Here is an 8,781-nt window from a genome sequence, read left to right on the forward strand (position 1 = left end):
AATCCAGTAGGAGGCTCCTCAAAAGTCCCACGCACCTACACAAACAAACAAAGAACTTGCAACCAACACAATAAAGGGGTTGTCAATCCCTTCACGACCACTTGCAAAAGTGAGATCTGATAGAGATAATATGATAACATAAATATATTTTTGGTATTTTATAATATAGATGCAAAAAGTAAAGATGCAAATAAAAGTAGATTGGAAGTTTATATGATAAAAGATAGACCCGGGGGCCATATGTTTCACTAGAGGCTTCTCTCAAGATAGCATAAGTATTATGGTGGGTGAACAAATTACTGTCGAGCAATTGATAGAAAAGCGAATAATTATGAAATTATCTTGGCATGATCATGTATATAGGCATCACGTTTGTGACAAGTAGACCGACTCCTGCCTTCATCTACTACTATTACTCCACACAACGATCGACTCCTGCCTGCATCTAGAGTATTAAGTTCATAAAGAACAGAGTAACGCATTAAGAAAGATGACATGATGTAGAGGGATAAACTCAAGCAATATGATATAAACCCCATCTTTTTATCCTCGATGGCAACAATACAATATGTGCCTTGCTGCCCCTGCTGTCAGAGGACACCACAAGATTGAACCCAAAGCTAAGAACTTCTCCCATGGCAAGAAAGATCAATCTAGTAGGCCAAACCAAACTGATAATTCGAAGACACTTGCAAAGATAACTCAATCATACATAAAAGAATTCAGAGAAGATTCAAATATTATTCATAGATAAATTTGATCATAAACCCACAATTCATCGGATCTCGACAAACACACCGCAAAAAGAGTTTACATCGAATAGATCTCCACAAGAGAGGGGGAGAACATTGTATTGAGATCCAAAAAGAGAGAAGAAGCCATCTAGCTAATAACTATGGACCCGAAGGTCTATGGTAAACTACTCACAACTCATCGGAGGGGCTATGGTGTTGATGTAGAAGCCCTCCGTGGTCGATCCCCCCTCCGTCGGAGCGCCGGCGAAGGCTCCAAGATGGGTTCTCGCGGATACGGAAGGTTACGGTGGTGGAAATTGTGTTTCGTTGGCTCCCTGGATGTTTTCAGGGTACGTAGGTATATATAGGAGGAAGAAGTAGGTTGGTGGCCGCCCGAGGGGCCCACAAGACAAGGGGGCGCGCCCTGTAGGGGTGGGTGCGCCCTCCTATGTCGTGGCCGCCTCGGCTGCTGCTTGGCTTGCACTCCAAGTCCTCTGGATCATGTTCGTTCCAAAAATCACGCTCCCGAAGGTTTCATTCCGTTTGGACTCCGTTTGATATTCCTTTTCTTCGAAATACTAAAATAGGCCAAAAAACAGCAATACGGGCTGGGCCTCCGGTTAGTAGGTTAGTCCCAAAAATGATATAAATTTGTAAAATAAAGCCCATAAACATCCAAAAGGGGTAATATAATAGCATGGAACAATCAAAAATTATAGATATGTTGGAGACGTATCACTCCTCGTCCCTACCTTGGTTAGAGAGATTATTATATTGTATGAAATATACTATCTCCGTCCCAAAATTCTTGTCTTAAATTTGTCTAGATACAGATGTATCTAGTTTTACTCCCTCTGTCCCATAATATATGAACATTTTTTACATTAGTATTATGGGACGGAGGGAGTACTCCCTTCGTCGAAAATACTTGTCATCAAAATGGATAAAGATGGATGTATCTAGAATGAATATACATCTAGATACATCCCCTTTTATTCATTTTGATGACAAGTATTTCCGGACGGAGGGAGTAGTAGAATTAAATATGAACTACTAGTGCATACTCCAAACACTGATGTATATAGACGTATTTTAGAGTGTAGATTCACTCATTTTTCTCCGTATGTAGTCCATATTGAAACAAACTTACTAGTATGGCTCTCCCTCGCCCCTCGACCCTCGCCTATGTGGTGTACGTGCATCAATTCATTCGGTCTCCGTGAGCCAGAACGATATACTGTAGTACCATTATTGATCGACTTCCCCAAGAGGCGAAGAGCCAAGTGCAAGGTTAATATTTTTTAGATGCCAAAAACAAGGTTTATAGGAGAACGAGTAGTATTAGTACTAGTATTATGTACAAGTGATACGTACTATACAAGGAAGAAGGCAACAAGATGTATGTTTTGCGTGACAGTCTCTTCTTATAGGACGTGCTAGACCTAGTGGACCTGATTATTGCAATGGGAGTACTATCATAGATTGCATGATTCAGAGTGGTGGGCAGCGGGAATAATTCGGAGTTGCTTAGTCTTGAACCCCATGAAGAAGTCCCATCGAAAAGAATAGCCATCCTCTACACGTGCTCCTATGTAAAATGAGTAAATGAAACAAAAAGAGAAAGATACAAAGTAAAAAAAATCACCAGCCTTAGAGCCAGCCCTATTGTATCAGTGAATGATATTTCTACGTCGTGATTGACATGCTATATTAACCATGCTGCGGAGGTAGAAGCAGATTCTTATTTATTTGCGGAGGTAGCAGCGGATGGATATTCAACGAGGAGTGAAATGATGGCTGCTTCCTTGGTCAAAATAGAGAAAGGTGGGCCTTGTGATTTGACGACTTATTAGAAAGGTGGGCCTATACTCTTTGCCCATATAATAACCATGTGGTAGAGTAGTGGGCTATACTTTTAATAACCATGGTCGAAGAGAAGAGGTGCACGCACCCACGCATGTAGTACTAGTACTCCGTAGCACTCTTTGCGTCTTTTGCGTCTTACCCAACCACACATGTGACACGGTGGAGCTCATTTCTGTACGATGATACAGCCCACATGATAATTTGACGCGTCTAGTAGTAATTACTCACTTATAAATAATGGAGGGTCGGGAACCATGCATGAACGGTGCCAAAGAGAAAAAGAAACCGCTCCACTACATACATAGCCAGGACGAGCCTACACGGTTGCTTGCTGGGGTTACTCTCTTCACACTATCTCGCACAAAACGACTGTGGCCATATCTCTAACATCGGGGTGGATCACATCTGTTGGGGGAAGGGATGGATGCTTTGTGTAGATGCGGTCGACGTCGCCAACGGAGAAAACCCACTGTTGGCACGTCCCGATCAGCGGTCCCCAGTGCGGTTGCCTTCGTCCCTTGCTCACTGCCGCGACATTGGCAGTTGCCAGCTCTCTCCGCCCTCCTCTAGGTTGAGGTACGTCCTGACATCCCTCAGGTACAACTTCCTCTACAGCCGGCTTGCACCACTGGCCCAGCTTCCCACATCGCTCCATGTGGATATTTCTCTACTTCTTTGCCCTGCACATACCTCTACTGCCTTCTACTGTATTTTTGATGAGTTTATGTCTCATCAACTAGTCCCAGTAATCTTATTCTAATCACACTTCTTCAATTTTTTTGCCACAGGGATGCTCATCTCGATTTTAGTGAAACTGCACAAAATGATTCGATGGTCAAAGGGTTGCAAACTTCATTTCTTCGGAAGGTTCAACGTCGCTAGCAAATTAAAGTCTGGTTAGGGTTTAGGGTTCAAGGGCTAGGGACTGCATGGATTGTTTTTTTCTTTAGCTGTCTTTGTTCCAAAATAAGTGTCAACTTTAGTAGTAGTACAACTTTGTACTAAAGTTTGCATCAAGTTGAGAGACTTACTTTGGAACAGAGGGAGTGCTTACTGGCTATGATCTCTCAATCATTGAGATGCAATAGCATGCATTTTAGTCTGCTTTGTATTTGATGAAATGTTGCAACATGACAACTTTGGATGCAAGATACATGAAACAGAAGTTGGAAGCTTCATAGCATTGGACAAATTTATCTTGCTGAGAAATTACAGTACATACTATATTACTATGTAAAGAGTTAGGTGTTGCACGGTGTCCAAAAAATATGGTGATAGTGTGAGGTGGGCCATGTAATCAATGAGTTTGCATGTTTTCACTGCTTTCGCACTCCTGCGCTGTAAGAATGGAGTAATCTACCTCCTTTCACTAAAACGTTGGACATCCAGCAGTCGTACCACCTTAGTAATAATGACCAATCAGCCGTAAAATCACATAGACCCAGCAGTAAGTTGGACAAATGAAGCAACCATCACTCTTGAATCCTCTTTCTTCAATGCAAGCGCCAGTGGGAGGTCGTGTCTGCTCTGCCCGGGCATGAATGCGACACCGATTCTCTGGAGCAGCACTGACGTTTTGGGCGGGAAGCGCATGCGGGCGATGGAGGGGCTTTGGGTGGGCCAGGCTGGTCAGGAGCGGGCGTGGCAGCTGTCCCAACTGAAGGTCCGGAAACGAGAAGATGCACCAACTCTCGCGGCTAAATCGTACACTACACACCATCTCTCTGTAGGAGTAGGTCGATGTGTCGCTCTCTCTAACACACACGATGTTAAAACACACACACACACACACAAGTTCATAGAATAGGAATATCGTGGGAGTGGGAAGCCACAGGAAGTGAGTTAAATGGAGCACGTACAAGAATAGAAGAGGTGCTGAATATTCCATCAAACCTGGACTGAGGAGTAGAGTGGCACTCCCTCCGTCTAGGAGTTAGTAAGGCATCTTACGAAAATCACATATTCCCAAAATGTTTAGGCATCATCCATTAACTTCCATCTCAATCCCCTCCTAGCCTCTTTGCTAGCGAGCGTTGTTAGTAATAAACTCTGACTTGTTATCTTCCCCGGAAACCCAATGCATGGAGCGCAACTACGCGTTGATCAGTCAAGGAATCAAAGTCGGTTTGCATGCTAGTAAATATGTGGCCCTGCATGGTAGCTAAAATGGCATCTCTTAATTATTGTGATTAATTGTTGCGTTTGGAGACAGAAATCAGGGCTTTGATTGGAGGAAGGACCGGTCAAGTTTCTCCTTCTCCTCCAGACTTCTTGCAATTTGGTCCCCCTGCACCGTCTAACGTGACTTATACACCTAGACGGAGGGAATAGTACGAGATATGGTGGCACACTGACTTCCGTCGAATACAAGTGCCAAAAATTATTGTAAGAGCGCAAAGTGTACAAACCAAATAATTAAAATTGAATTTCTCGTTCTTTTTTCCGAAATGGAGGCAAAAGATTGGCCTCATCCACTAAATAAGAGGTGAATAGAGTTTCACAGTTTGCAAGTGACCCTACAAATAACCTGCATGGAAATTACTCTCAATACGCCCTAGTTTCTTAGCACCCACTGTAACCCTTAGTACATACGGTGGCACACCAACTTAGGCCGAATACAAGTGCCCAAAATATTTAATATTTTTTGGAAACTCAAAATATTTAAAATTGGAGGATTGTGCAGCCCACCTTTCCGATATTTTGACCGTGTGTGGTTCAGTTGTTGTTCACCACTTCAGATGGTCGTGTACCACACGTGAATGTTAGTAAGCGCGGCCGGGAGGCGTGTAGCATTAGTTGCGAGTTGACTCCCTCGAGCGTTAAATTTTCTTCACGTATTAGCATTGCCCCTAGTGTTTTTATTCACTATGTTACATAAAGAGTTTCATTTCGTGCACAATTTAAAACATTTTTTATGGAGAGAAAAATAAAACCACTCCATCTATATACGCTACAGCCTCAGCGCTCGTTTTCTAGGGTTTGCTCTCTTCACACTCTCTATCTACAATATATATACATGCTGGAGCCTCAACGCTTGTAGTTGCTCTCTTCAGACTCACACCCTCTACAGATCTAAACAAGACTTCGTTAGCCTCTCTCTCTCTCTCTCCCCTCACTGCTGGTCAAAGAGCCAGCAGGATCCGTCCGCCGGGAAGGGAAGGAGGCTTAACGCTGTCGCCGTCGGCGAGGGAGGGAATTCACTGTCGGCACAACTATTCTCTTTCACCCCGTGGCAGCGCAGGAGGGCCTCCGACCTCTTCTTCCTCGCTGCCATATATAGTGTGGGCAGATCGGCCTCCGACCGCCCACTGAGCCACACCCCGAGAACCTTAAGGTATAATTTACTTATTCAACATGCATTGCTCTAGTTGCGTGTGGGCTTTTTCTGCTTCTGCACTCGAATCTAGCTGTTGGATCAAACAGGAAAGGAGTGGGGAAAGTTGTGTAGCATCAATTTAGTACGTGGTTCAAAGAGGAAAGGAAGGGGGGAAAGTAGTACATACTGGCTATCCATCACCTACATTGGTCGAAAATGGAAAACAATGACAAACGCTGTACACACATCTATAACGAACTGATCTTTCTATTTTGGGGGACAAGGCTGTAGAGTTTGAGCAGGACTAGATTTGCTGCCGTCACATAGGGAAAGGTGTCTAAAGATGACAAAACTGGGACGAACACAAATATGCTCCTTGGTTGTTTGTTCTTTGTTGCAACAGACTGTGCATCACCCCTTTATACATCGGTAGATGCACATGGTGCTGGTGCGTCCACTGTCCCGTACAACTCTTTAGCTGTTGTTAATCTAAGGCCCTTTTCGTTTAAAAAGTCCTAGGACTTTTTTTAGTCCCAACTAAAAAGTCCCTAGTCCCTACTTGTTTGATTCCAGGGACTAAACATGGACTAGAGGTTATTAAATGACATGCTAAAAGACCATGTTACGCCTAGTAATGAACTAATAGAGATAGGGTGCGATGCGGGGCAGGGGAAACTATTGGAAAAAGTCCCAAAAAGACTCTCCCTCGGGGTCTTCTTTCTTTAGGGTCCCAAATGCCCACTTTTAGTCCCTAAAAGTCACTCTTGTTTAGATGGGACTAAAAGGGACTTTGTTTTAGGGTTTAGATGGGACTAAAAGGGACTTTTTTTAGTCCCTTCACCAAAAAGCCCCTGTAAACAAACACCTTCTAATAATGCCACTGGAAAGTTGAAGCAATGCCACAGTTAAAGGCAAATTACATGTGTAACCAATTTTATTGTTAATATAATCTCTCTGTTAATATGAATCAGTGCCAGTGTTTGATAAATGCTATTGTCTTGCTTTCTTTCCCATTTAGATAAGTTAGATGCTTCTTTTTGTGGGCTTCTGTGTCATCCACCGTTATTGACCAGTACTTGTTTCCTTTGCACCTCTATGTAAACAGGGTTTTCTACTTCACCTCGTTGCTATTGCAACCTTTTGTTGCACTGCACAAAACACTTTTGTTTTAAGAGTGTTTTGTGCAGTTCAACCAAAATGTCACACCGACAATGTTGCTTGATTGCTTGATCTTAGTGGAACTGCACAAGAGGAGATCTAACTTCCTATCCTTGTTGGGAAATTTGTTTCAGATCTTCTTCTTGTGAGTTGTTTGAATTTCGTGTCATGAGAGGTCGGTACTAGCCTTCTTTCACATGATTATGCAGTGTGCTTTCATATGTTGTGCTACTTATACGGTAATGTTGCTTGATTTTAGTGAACTGCACAAATGGAAACAAGACTTCCAATCTATATGTGCACTGTAATATCCCATTGAGGTAAGATAATGATATTTCACAATTATTGGCATGTATTTTGCTACTGTCATGAGAAAATTAATGCCGTTGCTTAGTGCTATACTTGTGCTCACTAATTGACATGCCAAATCTTACATTGAAGGTGAAGCTTGTCTGTTATTGAACCAAGTGATGAAGGGGAAGAACAATATGAAGAAAAACAAAAATCAACTCCTGGTTCTGTAATGAAGCACTAGAACTGTGATGACACAAGTAATGATCTAGTTTTGCATCTTAATTTATTGCTATGGCTGGAACGAGCAATTGTTTTGCCACTGATTTGATGCAACTCTTAATGTAATATGTAATTATCTCTACTTGTGCAAACAGGGATCTTCTTAGAAGATCACATTTATTTTAGTGGAACTGCACAATGGCAACCATGGTAGATAACAACATATGGTTCTGGAGAAGTGCTTCATCTGTATGCTCTACACAATAAGCCTCCTGCTAAAAGTTGGTACCGACCCGCGGATTTCATCCATATGATTCAGCTTTGTCATCTCTATTGAAATTGTGCTACTATTTAGCTACTATCATGAAGTGCTTCATCTGTGTTGTTTTAAATAATTCCTTTCATTTTTTCGAGCATTGCACAACAGGATCATCCACCTCTGAAGAAGAATATGGAGAATCTGAAGTGCCAGGTTCAGATTATGCTAGGATGAAGAAGCCAAGCCTCTCTTCTTATCAAAAGGGAGCAGTTGAAGGATGGTTTTATTGCCCACAAGACTAACTTCAGCTCAATACAATGTTGCTGTGATTCCTTCTGGTGAGTTCCAATGTTGTTTTAGGATTCCTTCTGGTGAGTTCCACTTTTTTAAATGTGTGCTCTGCATGGATCATGTAGGTTGCCTGCTTAAACTGTCAATTCATAGTACAATTTACTTTATACTAATCACTTTTTTGTATTTATGCAAATAGGGGTGCTCAGCTTAATTTCAATGGGAACTGCACAAAATGTTCACGAATACATCGAATATTCTTGAATCATTCATTTCCACCACAAGAAAGGAGGTTCCAATATGTTCAAAGCATTGCAACATATAAAGGTGAAATCATACAAGCTACGGGAGAATTTGGTTGATTTTGGTGGAACTGCACAAAAAGAACAGCTGGTTTATTTGGCACGAGGTGCCATGTCAATATTTGAACTGATGGCAAACCCAGCCCATTCCACAATCATAGGCATTTGATATGTTGGAATGGGAAAACCTTGTCAAAGTTTGCTCATTGATGTACGCAAAACAACATGCATTTGACATTTTGGAATGCGGAAACCTTGTCAAATTTTGCTCATTGATGTTAGCAAGAAGACATGCGTTTGATATTTTCGAATGGGACGCCCTTTGCTGTCAGCAACATCGAT

Source organism: Triticum dicoccoides, chromosome 2B (genome assembly GCF_002162155.2).
Source record: "Triticum dicoccoides isolate Atlit2015 ecotype Zavitan chromosome 2B, WEW_v2.0, whole genome shotgun sequence".
In the NCBI taxonomy this organism is placed as follows: Eukaryota; Viridiplantae; Streptophyta; class Magnoliopsida; order Poales; family Poaceae; genus Triticum; species Triticum dicoccoides.